The sequence below is a fragment of the Gymnodraco acuticeps genome, unplaced genomic scaffold (genome assembly GCF_902827175.1).
Source record: "Gymnodraco acuticeps unplaced genomic scaffold, fGymAcu1.1, whole genome shotgun sequence".
NCBI lineage: Eukaryota > Metazoa > Chordata > Actinopteri > Perciformes > Bathydraconidae > Gymnodraco > Gymnodraco acuticeps.
Window position 1 is genome coordinate 1,330,440 of NW_022989843.1, and position 14,313 is coordinate 1,344,752.

The 14,313-nt window shown below is 38.6% G+C and overlaps 1 long non-coding RNA gene across 1 annotated transcript; it reads left to right on the top strand.

Annotated features, from left to right (window-relative positions):
- The first annotated feature begins 11,907 nt into the window (after positions 1–11,907).
- On the top strand, positions 11,908–13,964 carry LOC117561211. The gene is made up of 3 exons (XR_004571307.1): positions 11,908–12,035; positions 12,940–13,079; positions 13,731–13,964. It is a non-coding gene; the product is annotated as an uncharacterized LOC117561211 (long non-coding RNA).
- The last annotated feature ends 349 nt before the right edge of the window (positions 13,965–14,313 follow it).

The following is a 14,313-nucleotide window of genomic DNA, read 5'->3' on the forward strand; positions in this document are numbered from 1 at the left end:
ACATTTTACTTTGCTTAAATTAAACATCTACATCTCTTAAGTTGAAGACATCAATACAAAATCCTGCACAGATTTTGGCATTTCATAACAATAAAAAGTAAATCTGTCAGACAAAATGTAGAATTGATGTGATTTAGCTACTACAATTGGTGTGACTGTGGTAAACCGGAGAAATCCATATGGCAAGTTGTTATCGTTTTGTTTGTTTGCTTAAGTCTGAAGTATATCCCAACATGGACCAGGCAGTTATTAATAACAAGGCTGACACAGACTGTCACTCACTGTCATAGTCTGCTGACTCTGCTCCATCATTCACCAGTAGTTTTCCATTCACCTGTCTCACCTGTTTTCCACACCCACTCGTTAGCTCACTCTCTTTCTCTTCTGCACCCATTAGCTTCTGCCAGTATTTAAACCTGCACCTTACACACACTCTTTGCCAGATTGTACTTTGCCTCATACTCATCATACTTGTCTTTCCCGCGTTTGATACTAGATTGCCTACCCGGTTCCGACCCTGCCTGTCCTCGATCTGCCTGCTCTGCCTGTTCCCTGATCCTGCCTGTCCCTCGACTATCCTGTCTGGCCTGTTATCCGACCCTGCCTGTATCTACGCTGACCGCTAGTGATGGCAAAATGAAGCTTTGAATGAAGCGTCGAACCACTTGGACAATTGTGTCGGAAATAGGTTCATTTCTCGAAGCTTCAGTTACAGCGACCTCTCCTGGCGAAGTGCAAGGCTGCAGTGGGTTTAACGTATCTTTGCCTTGAAAAATATTCGATGCACACACACACACACCACACACACACACACACACACACACACACACACACACACACACACACACACACACACACACACACACACACACACACACACACACACACTAAGACTGAATTTCATGTTATATTTGCAATTAAAGATTGATAATTGTGTGTATTGGGTTATTGAGAAGAGACTAGAGAGTGCTAGACATGTTTTTGGGCGGAGAGGGCCTTTTATCAGTTATTAAAGTTGAAAAGCAATGATTAAAATACGTCCATTCCGGGATTTGAACCAGCTGCGCCGAGGACATCGCCGCATTCGGGCCGCCGGCTCTACCCACTGGGCTATCTATTCCTTGAAATATTTAGCTGTTTTTATATTACTGATAATTGTCTTTTTGTTCACAACTTCTCCACATTTCGAAGTGTTTCCCGAGCCAGAACGACCTATCTTACTTCCTGGCATGCTCTATAATGATATCAAATGCAATAACAACAACAACAACTCAACAGCAACAACGCAAACTACGACAACAACCCACACATTGCGCATTGTTTAGTGCGGTCATAAAGTGTTGAAGCCCTCAAGTTTGAAACTGTTTCAACCTGTCACCTGTCAGAATCGAGACGAGGCAGTGCATTGAATCGCGTGAATGGACCGTGAACCAGTCAATTGATTCATTCGGGAAATGAAGCAGTTGCTGCTTCGGACGTCACATGTCACGTGATTTGAAGCAGTTGTTGCTTCGGACGTCACATGTCACGTGATTTGAAGCAAGCTTCGAAGCACTGCTTCTCTGGAATAGGAAGTCCAGGGTTGAAGCTCCGTTCGAAGCTTCAGTGTCAAACTGCCATCACTACTGACCGCCTCGCTTTCTCCCTGACTCTCTGCCTGTCCCTGACTGACCTTCTGCCCGCTGTCCTCCGGTGCGTTAAACTGCTCGGTTGGTATTCCTCAGATCCAGTGGAATCTCCAATAAAGTTTATTACCAATTCTCCTTGGTTTCTCGAGTGCTGCATTTGGGTTCTCCTTAAGATTGTGACAGAACAATCTGGCCAGAACATGGACCCAGCGCACTCCTCTTCACCTAGAGACCGTTTCGAGAGAGTTGAGGACGCTCTCCAGAGGCAGGAAGCCTCGATAGCCGCCAGCGGCGCCGGATTCATTTCAGAAGTGGGGGGGGGGGGCAAAAGTGCGTGTGTATGTGACATAGCCTACTTGCCAACCCTCCCGATTTTCGCGGGAGACTCCCGTTTTCCTCCCGGGGTCATATTTATCCCGCATTTCTCCCGATTTCTGACTAAATCTGATTTCCGACCACGGATAAGCGGGAGCAGATGGATGGATGGATGGATGGAGCAATATATACAATCAGATATATTCATAAAAGATACAAAATTATAATTGTAAAAAAAAATAAAACTTGAAAAAGTAATGTAAAGTGTTTTTCATAATAAAAAAAATACTTGCTCATCTTACTGTATATACTGAATTGGCCTAACAAGAAACCACTGGCCTAACAGCAAATGTCTATATCCTGTGTTGGCCTAACTTGCTCATCTGTGTGCAACTTTGGGCTGAATGCCATGCATTAAAGCTGCTATATAAATTATTATCACTCTTTCACTCTGAGAATCATAAGGCAGTACTAGATTTAGTCATATTGCCATGAATCTAGCTATTTATTTACCATATTGTATTGGAAAACATCTCTGAAACTCTGAAAAAGTCATATTGCTTACCATAAAAGGCCAATTCGACCAATTGGTTGAGCATATTTTCAAAAAAATAATTACACCCTTGTTAAAACTTTTTTTGTGCATCAAGTTATCTAATTATGTTCAGTCAGTGCTGTTGAGAGCTTTATAGTATGTTGAATACTTAAAACGAAAGTAAGTTATAATCAAATATAATCAATTATATTCTTGTATAACCCACAATGAAAATGCTTCATATTTGAGGTTTTTCTATATTTACAGCATAAACAAAACCAGTGGTTTGTTAAGTTGAGTGTAAGACCTATAAATGATTTATGCCTTACTCTCTGATAAGAGAGTAGGTAGTTTTTTCCCTCTCCTCTGACAGCAGTTCACAGGGAGGGGGGCTCCTGACTTAAGGAGAAACACATTGAGGCCTCAAAAAGTTGGTTATGTCATAGCCATAAAATATGTCGGGTCATGTTCTTTTTTTTCTTTTTTTTACACAAACATGGGAAGGTGTGTCTTATGCCATAGCCAATAGAAGATGTTGGTTGGGAATAGAGGAGGTGTTTTTTTGGGGTTTCGATCCGGTTTTTTGAGCATAAAGAGACTGTTTTTTTGAGAGAGCGTGAAATAGAGGGGGAAACCCCTGGTATACTCTCTCCCGGTGAGCTCTGGCCCTCAGAGCGGGGTAAATAGCTCTCGGTAAGGTTGCCTGGAATGCGTAATTATTACGTGCAGGATCTCAGAACTAATAACCTTATTTAGATCTACCTGGAATGCGTTATTAGTATGTACAGGAATCTTAGAACTGATAGCTCTATTTAGATCTACCTGGAATGCGTTATTAGTACGTACAGGAATCTTAGAATTAATAGCTCTATTTAGATCTACCTGGAATGCGTTATTAGTACGTACAGGAATCTTAGAACTAATAGCTTTATTTAGATCTTGGATAGATGAGAAATATGAATTAAGGTTTTAGATAAAAATATAACCCCAGCATGATATGTTGCGTATGATTATAATGTGTTAAAAGGTAAAAACCCTGTATTAGTTTGGACCTATTTTTCTTCAAATAAACTGATCTCACCTGTTGGATTGGGACAACTAAAAGAAAATCTGTACTCTCCTCTCCTGCTTCAAAGGTAAGACTGCACCCTGCCACACACACACTTAGGTAGGAACACACTCCATTTACTGATATCAAAATCCTTCGGGATCCCTTAAACAGATTAAAAAAGAGTTGTCTGAATAGAAACAGCAGTTAATTGAACCTGGTTCTTCGGGGAGTTAATAGAGGTGAGATCTTGCTGACGTTGGTGGATCTGAGCCAAGCAGTAAACTTACATAGACTCAATAACTTCGGCCAGGTCAATTAGTAGGTCAGAGTAATTTACCGGAATAAATTATCAGGACCTCGCCGACTCTAAACACTAAAATATGTCAAAAAGGATATGGTTACCTTACAAAAGTTGACCAAAAAGAGTGATTTCTTCAGCAGTGATTTTTAGCATGCCAACTTTCTCAGTGGAAGCTAGCTGAAGGGCTTTCTGTTCGAACCACAGTGACATCTAGAGGTTGTTTTGTGCATAACATGTCAACCAAAGGGTAGAGCTGGCTGAATCAGATGGAGTTCAACTTTTTAATAAGATATCAAGACACAAAATGTGCTCTACCAAATGGTGGTGCTGGCAGTTAAAGGGTTAATGTAATGCTCCACGGAACAAGCACAGGTATTTGACTAATATTATTTTTATGATTTGTTCATTATCTGTCTACTTATTTGGTGCAGGTCTGCAGGGGCAGAAGAGACTATCTCCTCAGTAGAAGAACTGACAGCATGGAGTATTACATGAAAGAGGCTGCCCATAGCTCAAGTGTTACAATCAACCCGGCACCTGAGGCTAGAAACGCATTAAAAAACAGCTTAACAAAGCCATGAGGATTCATTCGCTCAGCAAAAGTGATCCCTAATGAGCTTAGTGACGACTTTCTAACTTCTTCTTTGTACATTTATATTTTAATGTCTTTTCCCCATTATACTGTCATTTTCCAAAACAATTACAAGGTAATTATGAACACATTTACTATTGTGTCTTATCCATATAACAGTACTTTATTGGCCCTGTGTTATAGACATTGAATCAATTAAGATATCTAGTGAATTACAATGACTGGAAACTGATTCTAAGATATTCCACAGAAAAGCTTTATTATATTATATTGACTTAATATAATTTGCTTTTTGAAAGAAACAGTCTGATAAATTGATCATCAGTTATAAACACAAGAAAATGGACAACACACATAAGAGGAAAGATAGAGCGAAAACAGGATAGAAAGCGCTTGACAAAGCAAATGTAATAAATACTTTAACTGTCTAGTTAAATAGTGAAGTTGTGTAACACATTGTGAGAGTTTTCTGTTGGTACAAAACACTTTGCATTTCTGTCTGAGTAGCACTTCCAGTGATAGCATCCGCCGGATGAGAGTGGAGTCATCAGCCTGTCGTCCTGTTGATTTTGCATCTGTGACTTAGTCCTCATCAAGGCACCTAAACGACACACACAGATGGCAACTGTGTTCCAGAGCTGTTTAATATGCTGTTTTTACAGCCTTGCCTATAACACCCCCCACCAACACTCACATCAGTGCAGTTGTATCACTACACTATAGGAAATCTTGACTGTTACATAGTATTTTCTAAACAATCTTGGGTTAATAACTCTACAGTAAAGACATTTGAGGACTTTTAACAATGTAAAGTAAAATGCTTTATTTAATCAGGCACCATTGACACTAGTAGGAGTGCTCTTTCTGCTGTTTGCCTTTGGGTCAGGAATGATTTCCTTCACCTTGATGGAATTAAAATGAACTTTATTTTCCCTTCACCCCCTTGTAACTCCTCTCTATGAAGAACACTCATTATTATTCTAAATTCCCTCTATCAATGTTGCTGCTCGCTAATTTAATGACGCAGTCCTGATCATATTTTGCAATGCAGTCATGAGGGAAATGTGAATATAGAAGTGAACTAAGGATGCATCTCTGGGGTGCAACAGCGTTTATTACCTCTGCAGATGAAGTGAAATTATTTATTCTCAGTGCTCTTTCTCTTCCTTTGAAAAAAAAGGAAATCTGGACTAATAGACCATCTGCATGTTGTGATGGTTGGCATATAATGTGCATGCTGGTTCATGACTGTGGTTATTTAAAAGAATATGCATATGAACTTTCTCATAGTCTCACTTTGTGAGTGGGAGGAAGATGCTCTGAAGAAGGCAGTTTTTACATAACGTTGATGTGTGTATCTGCATGAAGTAAATCAAAGTGAAACACAAAAATGTTACCTTACTCTCCATAACCATGCATCCAGGGAGTGTGTTTGTGGTTGACATCCTCTAAACTGGAAGACACATTTTCTAACACATCCACATATTTTAACAGATCTTGTCAAAGCACATTTCAAGTAAAATATATTTATAAACGTAAAATGTATTTTTTATTACTCTGACGATGGTTGAACATGCTACAGAACTGTCTAAAAATGTGGATCAAACATGGCTCTTATCAGCTTGACAAAGATAAGATTAGTTTTCCAGTTTAATAATGCTGATAGAATAAAGTATGCTTTTAAATCACTTCCCCCCCATGACTCCATCACACCCTCTTTCTGTCTGGCACAGTGAGGATTACTTCTGCTTCATCATCAATAAATACACTTTGAATGTCTCCCTATTGCACATAATAATTCCACCAGTCTCTTTAGCAGGTGAAATCACTCACTGTAGGAACTGCTTGCTGTGATGTTCCTGAGACTGAACTAAAATAAAAATGATGAGATATACATCCAACGATTATAGGCATAAGACTGAAACGTTTCCTGCTACACAAAGTTATATTTATGTAATTATTTCTTGTTATTGTGAATTGTTGCTAACTTTGCCATAGAAAAATGTGATTACATGAATTTTTCCTACAGTCAATGTTGGTTTCTTTAAATCATAAACATGTTTGCTTCCTATTTCTTCACTAAGTCCATAATATTGTAACCATGGTCAATATGATCCCTTTACCTTAATACTAAGTTCTAATGTTAAATCCATGATCCTCTAAGTTTTGTTTGTGCCTAAAACGTAACCAAAACTCAGCCATTTTTCAACAATGATTATTTCAATATAAGAACTTCATTGTAATGTTTGGGAAAGCTGTAGCAAACAGTTAATGCTGTAAGAGGGTTCAGAGTATTAACAGAAGCACGTTTGTAACAGAAAAATGAGTGGAGCATGTTGGCTCTCTAACCCAACCTGTAAAAGCTTCACACGGCTCTCACCTCGAGCTCATAAACAGTGTCATGTGAGTAGTCCCATCATCATCATCAGCTGTTAATGAACACGTTGTGTCTCCATTTCTATCTTTTTTTAAATGTATTAGTCAATTTATTGAACATGTCAGAAACAAAAACATACAACAATAATATATATATATATATTCTCTTTTTTCCTTTTTTTCTCACTCAAATTAATAATTATAACAAAGTACAAAAAAAACAAATAATAAAAAAACAATAATAATTCTCAAATAGTCTCTGTCATGTTCAACAGGGGCAAGAAGAAGCTTAAAAAAACGTTTCTGGTCCTACCCCCTCTAGCATATATTTTTCTTATAAATAAAATATTAGGTCATCGTCATCAGCGACATGTTTGTCTTGTTAATTTGTTTACTTTTTGTTTTTTTACAAAACAATCAGAAAGAAATTACTTTTACAAAAAATAACAACAAATGGGATTTTACAGGTCCTTTTCATAACCATTAATGATTTGGCTCCTAAATAATACTTTCAGTTTAGATAGACTTGTACAATATTTCAGTGCATCATTACAGTTATTCCACAGACTAACACCTTTTGATGAGATGCAATGAAGTTTGGCATTTGTTCGTACGGGTGGTTTTTTGAAAATGCAGTTTCCTCTCAACATGTACATGCTTTCTCTCCGTGTGAAAAGTCCCTGGATATTATGAGGTAATTGTTGATTTGCGGCTTTGAACATAATTTGAATAGTTTTATAGTCAACCAGGTCTTGTAGTTTTAGTGTTTTTAGTTTGATGAATAATTTATTTGTTGGTTCTCTGTACGTAGTTTTATGTATAACTCGTATGGCTCTTTTTTGCAGGATGAAGATAGGATGTGTATTTGTTTTATATGTGTTCCCCCAAACTTCCACACAATACATCATGTATGGAAGTATGAAGGAGCAGTACAACATAAACAAAGAAGCTTGATTAATTAGGTATTTGGCTTTATTCAGAATTGCTATTGATTTGGATATTTTGGCTTTGATATAGCTTATATGTGGTTTCCAACTTAATTTATTGTCTATGATTACTCCAAGGAATTTTATTTCCGATACTCTTTCTAATTGGACGCCATTTATAGTGAGTTTCTTCTCTGTATTGGTCGATCGATTCCCAAATATTATGAGTTTGGTTTTGCTTGCGTTCAATGTTAATTTATGTTGGTCAAACCAGATCTTCATCCTGCTCAGTTCCTTCTCCATTGTGACCAATAGCTGTTCTAAATTGTCCCCACAGCAGAGTAGACTTGTGTCGTCTGCACACACTGTAAAATATTACCATGATTTCACAAGCTGTAATATTTTACAATAAATTACTGTTTTACCACTTTACAGTCTTTACCTGTGATGTTCACAATATAATACTGTAATTTTGAATTTCACAGTGAAATCAATACATTCACAGTTAATTACTGTGAATGTACAGGATCAATGATTACCAGGATTTCACAACATGTTATTGTATTATTTCATAGTAAAATACTGTATTCAGCTCCGTACTATGGGAGACCGGGCCTTCTGCTCGGCTGCTCCCAGTCTGTGGAATGCTCTCCCCGACCAAATGAGAGCACCACAGACCGTGGAGGCTTTTAAAAAAGGCCTCAAAACCCATCTCTTCAAAAGAGCCTTTGCCTAGACCTTTTTATCACCCTTTTATTTATTTTATTGCTTTTTATTAATTCTACCGTGTTGTGTAATGTTTATTTATACTTTCATGCTCACTACTTGTAGCACTTCGGGATTTGAAATCAAATATGAAGTGCTTTATAAATGGAACCCATTATTATTATTATTATTATTATCCTCTGTGATAATACAACAAATTAAGTGATTTTCTTGCTTTTATCGCTCTTGCTTGGCTTTAAATACTCGTTTCTTTCTTTGGTGCAGGTTTTACTTAAATTTCACCGCTGCATGTGCCTTAAAATAAACGATGCAACATATCAATCTATGTAAAATTGAAATTGTTGTCTTGGCTTATTGTTTTCAGGTGCTTCCTGGGCATTAATCCTGAGACGGGCTCGAAAGCCAAAAAGAGGCATGGCAATTTAAACCCCCATGTCAGCACATTCTTCAGAAAAATGGTTGACTTCGAGTGGATGTCTATGTAGACATGTGTTACGTGCTCCCTTCCTTGATTTATTTTCTGTCTCCCTGCTGCGCAGGTGCACATGGGCCAATTCTCATTTAATCAAATCCCCCTCCTCGACTCCTCGGTCCTCCGGTAGTGACCCGGAAATGAATTTCAGCTCGCCATGTTGAAGGACATCTCATTTCTCTAAATGCACTTCGAGGACCGAGCATCGAGCGTCGAGGAGGCTCTCTGGAGGAGCTATAACCGAGGATACACTGATGGGTCCTCCACGGTCCTCCACGGCTCCTTTGTGGATGCATTTCCGGGAACAGAGATGTTTCAAAAGAGGTTTCTCAATACTCAAATTTCCCCTCCTCGACTCCTATCCTCAACTCCCCTCCTCGAGACTTGGTGCCGCCCACAGGAGATGCGAGCGGAGGACTGAGGAGGGGAACCGAGGAGAGAGGAGTGGAAGCAGCAGGCGGTTAGAGAAATGAGAACTCCTCTCCTCTGAGCGGTCATTTTAAAGAGACGTCCATTATTGATGACAGGAGGCACAGCAGCCCTGATGGACAGATGTGTTCATGATGACTTATATAATTACTTTTAATTCATTCACAGTGCGGTATAATGAGACAATAACAGGCTACAGATGCGGACATATACACACACATATATTTATATAAATATATACAATTTCAGAATCAAACAAGTATGAGAGCACTCTCATAATAACGTAACACAATCAGAGACTGGATATATCCCCCCCACCCCTCTCTCTGGTCGCTGAAATGGGGAATTGAAATTACGGGCCAAAAGTTGTATAAGTATTAAAAGTAAGCATAGGACACCAAACCAACTGAGACCCGTCTGTCCGCCGCATCTACGCACTGTACAACACACACCTACACACTACCACACACACACCTACACACTGTACCACACACACCTACTCCTCCTAAAGCATAATCAGGCTACAGCCGGTGTGTATTTTATTATGTGAAGCACTAAATGGTCTCAGAAAAATATCGACTCTTTGTTTGTAGATATCTACTAAACTACAGCATACAAATACAGAAAGTAATGTAGGCCTGTTATACTGAGTGATATATATTTTACACACTGCTCTGCTTTCTGCACGGACCTCACAGCTGTTCTCACTGTAAACATCGCGTTGCGATGAAAGCAGTTACTAATATAATATCCAAGGGATGCATGCAGAGCTGTCATTGGCTGAGATAAGTCCGGCCGTGCGTCACGCCTCCACCGTTCAATCAATCAATCAATCAATCAATCAATCAATCAATCAATCAATCAATGTTTATTTATATAGCCCAATATCACAAATGTTACATTTGTCTCAGTGGACTTCACAGTTTGTACAAAATATCAGTATGACAATACGACACCCTCTGTCCTTAGACCCTCACATCGTACTAGGAAAAACATCCGGAGAAAACCCACAGTTTTAAAGGGAAAAATGGGAGAAACCTCTGGGAGAGCAACAGAGGAGGGATCCCTCTCCCAGGACGGACAGACGTGCAATAGATGCCGTGTGTAAATTGAAAAGATAATACATTTGCAACATAGGTAATCCAAATGTTTGGAAATGCATGTGTGTATAATAGGAAGATGAATCCACGAGGATAGTGGACCACAGTCACGACTCAAGATCCAGGGACCGCAGGATCATCCATGACTCCGGATCCCAGTGTATATAGACACCAAAAAGAAAGAAATTTGGGGAAGCTGGGTTAATCGGAACATGAGAGTACACAGGTATAGACAGATAGAAGGAATACGTAAGATGTCCCCCGACAAACTAAGCCTATATCAGCAAAACTAGGGGTTGAATCTAATCAGCCCTAACTATAAGCTTTATCAAAAAGGAAGGTCTTAAGCGCACTCTTAAAAACGGATAGGGTGTCTGCCGCCCGAACACAAACTGGAAGCTGATTCCACAAATGTGGAGCTTGATAAGAAAAGGCTCTGGCTCCCATTGTACTTTTAGAGACTCTAGGAACAACCAACAACCCTGCATTCTTGGAACGCAATGCCCTAGTACACTGTAAAAAAAAGATCGTAATTTTACAGGAAATAACTGTAAATTTGTATAGTAATTATCATGTTTTTTTAAATAACTTGCAAAATCCTGTAAAATGACAGATATTAACTATAAATTAACAACCCAAAACATTATTTGAAGTATTTTGACAATAACAACAAATAACGTTTATTTCGTCTTTTTTTTACTGTAAATTTACTATATAATATTTACAGTATTTTTGCACTTTCAGAAAATACATGCAGATGTACGTAAAATAAAATGTTTTTATCTGTAATTAAATATGTAACTCGTAATATAAAAGTGTATTACTATTATAAGACTTTAAGATGTTCTTTGTAATTTTAAGGTAAACATAAAACTGTAAGAAAAGCGTAAAATAAAAAAAACGTAAAATGTAAGTAAAACATTTTTACATAAATCATTTTCTCAATATTCGATTGAATCCAACAAAAACACAAAATATCCAATGTTGAAACAAACGTAAATAAATATGTTTTCATGAAATTCCTAACTTACTATATTGTAAACATCTACAGTTGACAATATCATTAAAAAAAAAAATCATAGAAAGTGGAGAAATCTCTGCAGGGAGGACCAAGGTTTAAAACACACACTGTTATTTACTCAACAATAAGTCACAGTTATCCTTGTTTTATTTATGTGTTCTGTTGCTGTGTTTTTTTTCCATTGGTCAATTTACAGTAATAAACCTTAGTTTTACAGTATAATGTATGGTTTTCGGATTCTGGCCGACAGCCAGAGCTACGGCACTTGAAATAGAATTCAGCCAAAACACGGCAGACAAGTCAGGCATGTTTGGAATGAGTCCACAACACTCCTGATTGGTTAATATAAACATCATCGAAGAAACTTGCCAATGAGAACTGTCCGCGCCTGTCGTTCACATTTGAAACATCCAAGTCAGTTTGAGCGGGTCTCCTCCTGCTGGAGCTACAGCTATCTGTGTGTCTGTTACTGGAGTTTATGGATTCATATCGGGATCGTTTTACATCTACACGTTAAATATGAGCATCGGGACGTCAACAAAGAACAGAAGACTTGAGATCTGGTGAGTCCTGCAACTGTAATGGAGTTAAACATGTATTTAGATAATCCTTACTTAGTTTGTGAATGTTTTATTTTTTATTTAAGGTTACGTTTCTTCTTCTAGTTAGCTGAGTTTCTTCCCGTTAAGTTGGTATGCATAATTAATAGGTTGTTAAATGTTAAGAATCCCTGAGATGCTGTTTCTTGCAAGATGTTGCGCCCGGGAAACCCGGCTTAACATGCGGCTGCTAACGTTAGTTTACAGTTTATTGCAGTGCCGCCCCCCCCCACCCTCTCGTCTCCAACATGGGATAATTACACATAAACATGCAGTGGGGTATCACAGTGTTGTCGCCAAGTTTAATGTAAAGTTTCACAGCTTTCTTACAGCGGAATCTAGTTTGTTAATGTTCAGTAGCCAACAGCTAGCATAGCATAAACAGCTAACCGCTAACGTTCGGCTAATTTGCTAGTTAGCTCTGCTCTATATATTACACGATAACATGACTAGCTAATGTCACACTGAACTAAAATACTTTTTGTATTACTACATCATACATGCTTGGTCCAAATCACTGCTAAAATTAATTATTTTTGAAAATGTATAGTAAAGAAACACTCAGCCATGCATGAAATAACATAGCAAAAGAATACGGGTAATGTTTGACCCATGTTGTGCCTTAGAAGTGTAGTGATACAAACATGATTTTTATTCAAAAAGTAAGAAAGGGACAAATACAAATTTAGAATTGGTGTTGATCCAAAACATGTTAATTGAGGAATACCTGGGATCCTGAATGGTTAAAGTAATTTATTGCAAAGATATTTACAATTAAAACTAATTCGGGTCACTTTTGACACATGTTGGTTGTATGTTGTGTAACAAAGGGTTAACGTGACAGCTGTGATGTTCACTCTTTTGACAGAGCACCAGTGGACAGCGAAGACTATGGAAGAGAAGATGTGATGGTTTTGTGTGGAAAGCTGCTAACGCCAGCCTGTGTCCCTCTCATCAGTCTCTCCAGGCAGCACCCAGCTATTCTTGCAGATGAAAATACTTTGATATGTGAGTAATAACTAACTTGTGTCTAACATAATATTGAATGTGGTTTAGTAAAGTATTTAAAAATACCCCACATTGTACATGTACAGGACAATCAGACCTTGTTCAACAAAGATCATCAGACAATTGTTTTGTCTTTAAGGTACAGCTGCAGCAGAGAGTCTTGAGTTTGAAGAAAACACTAACATTTTATTTAGTGTTGTTTAATCAATCAATATTTACTGGTCTTGAATTTCCTCACTGTATTACAAAATGCTCGAATCTTATTGTACAGGAACATTATGCAGATTTCATCACCTGAAGATAAAAATATAGATTCAGCGATATGTACCATTTTAAGGAAATAGACTGTTAGCGGTATTTACTAAAGCTCCGCAGCTGTAGCTAGGCGCTGCTAATGAAAACTCAAGTGCTCAATTTGTTGGTTTTTATTTTTTATTAAGAATTGACCAAGCATATCTTCCTCTTCGAAATCCCAGTTGTACTTCGCTAACACGCAGTGCCTGGGAGGGTGCGTTTGATTGTTCCCACAATAGTGCGTGCTTGTGCTTCAAAGGTCCATCATACAAGATGTAGGGGATCTATTGGCAGCTGCTGATAATAACATCCATCATTATGGTTTACTAATAGTTATCACTTCACTTCCTCCTCCAGCATCTGGACACAGCAGGAACCTACGCCAGGATCCTGTTTGTGGACTTCAGCTCTGCCTTCAACACAACACTCTGGCTGGAGGCTGCGCTCCATCAGGACCAACACCTCTCTCCCTCAGGACCAGAACCTCTCTCCATCAGGACCAACACCTCTCTCCATCAGGACCAACACCTCTCTCCATCAGGACCAACACCTCTCTCCATCAGGACCAACACCTCTCTCCATCAGGACCAGAACCTCTCTCCATCAGGACCAGAACCTCTCTCCATCAGGACCAAAACCTCTCTCCATCAGGACCAAAACCTCTCTCCATCAGGACCAAAACCTCTCTCCATCAGGACCAACACCTCTCTCCATCAGGACCAGAACCTCTCTCCATCAGGACCAGAACCTCTCGCCACCTCAACAAGGCCCCCCCCCCCCACTGACACTTTACCTCAGCCACAACGCAGACTCTATGCATTACATAATGGAGATCACAGGATGGTAAATAATGCAATGTTTAAATATTGCTTACTGCACATATTTTATATTCTATAATTTATTGCATTCTATTTCGATGTAAGTTACTGCTTTATTTTAT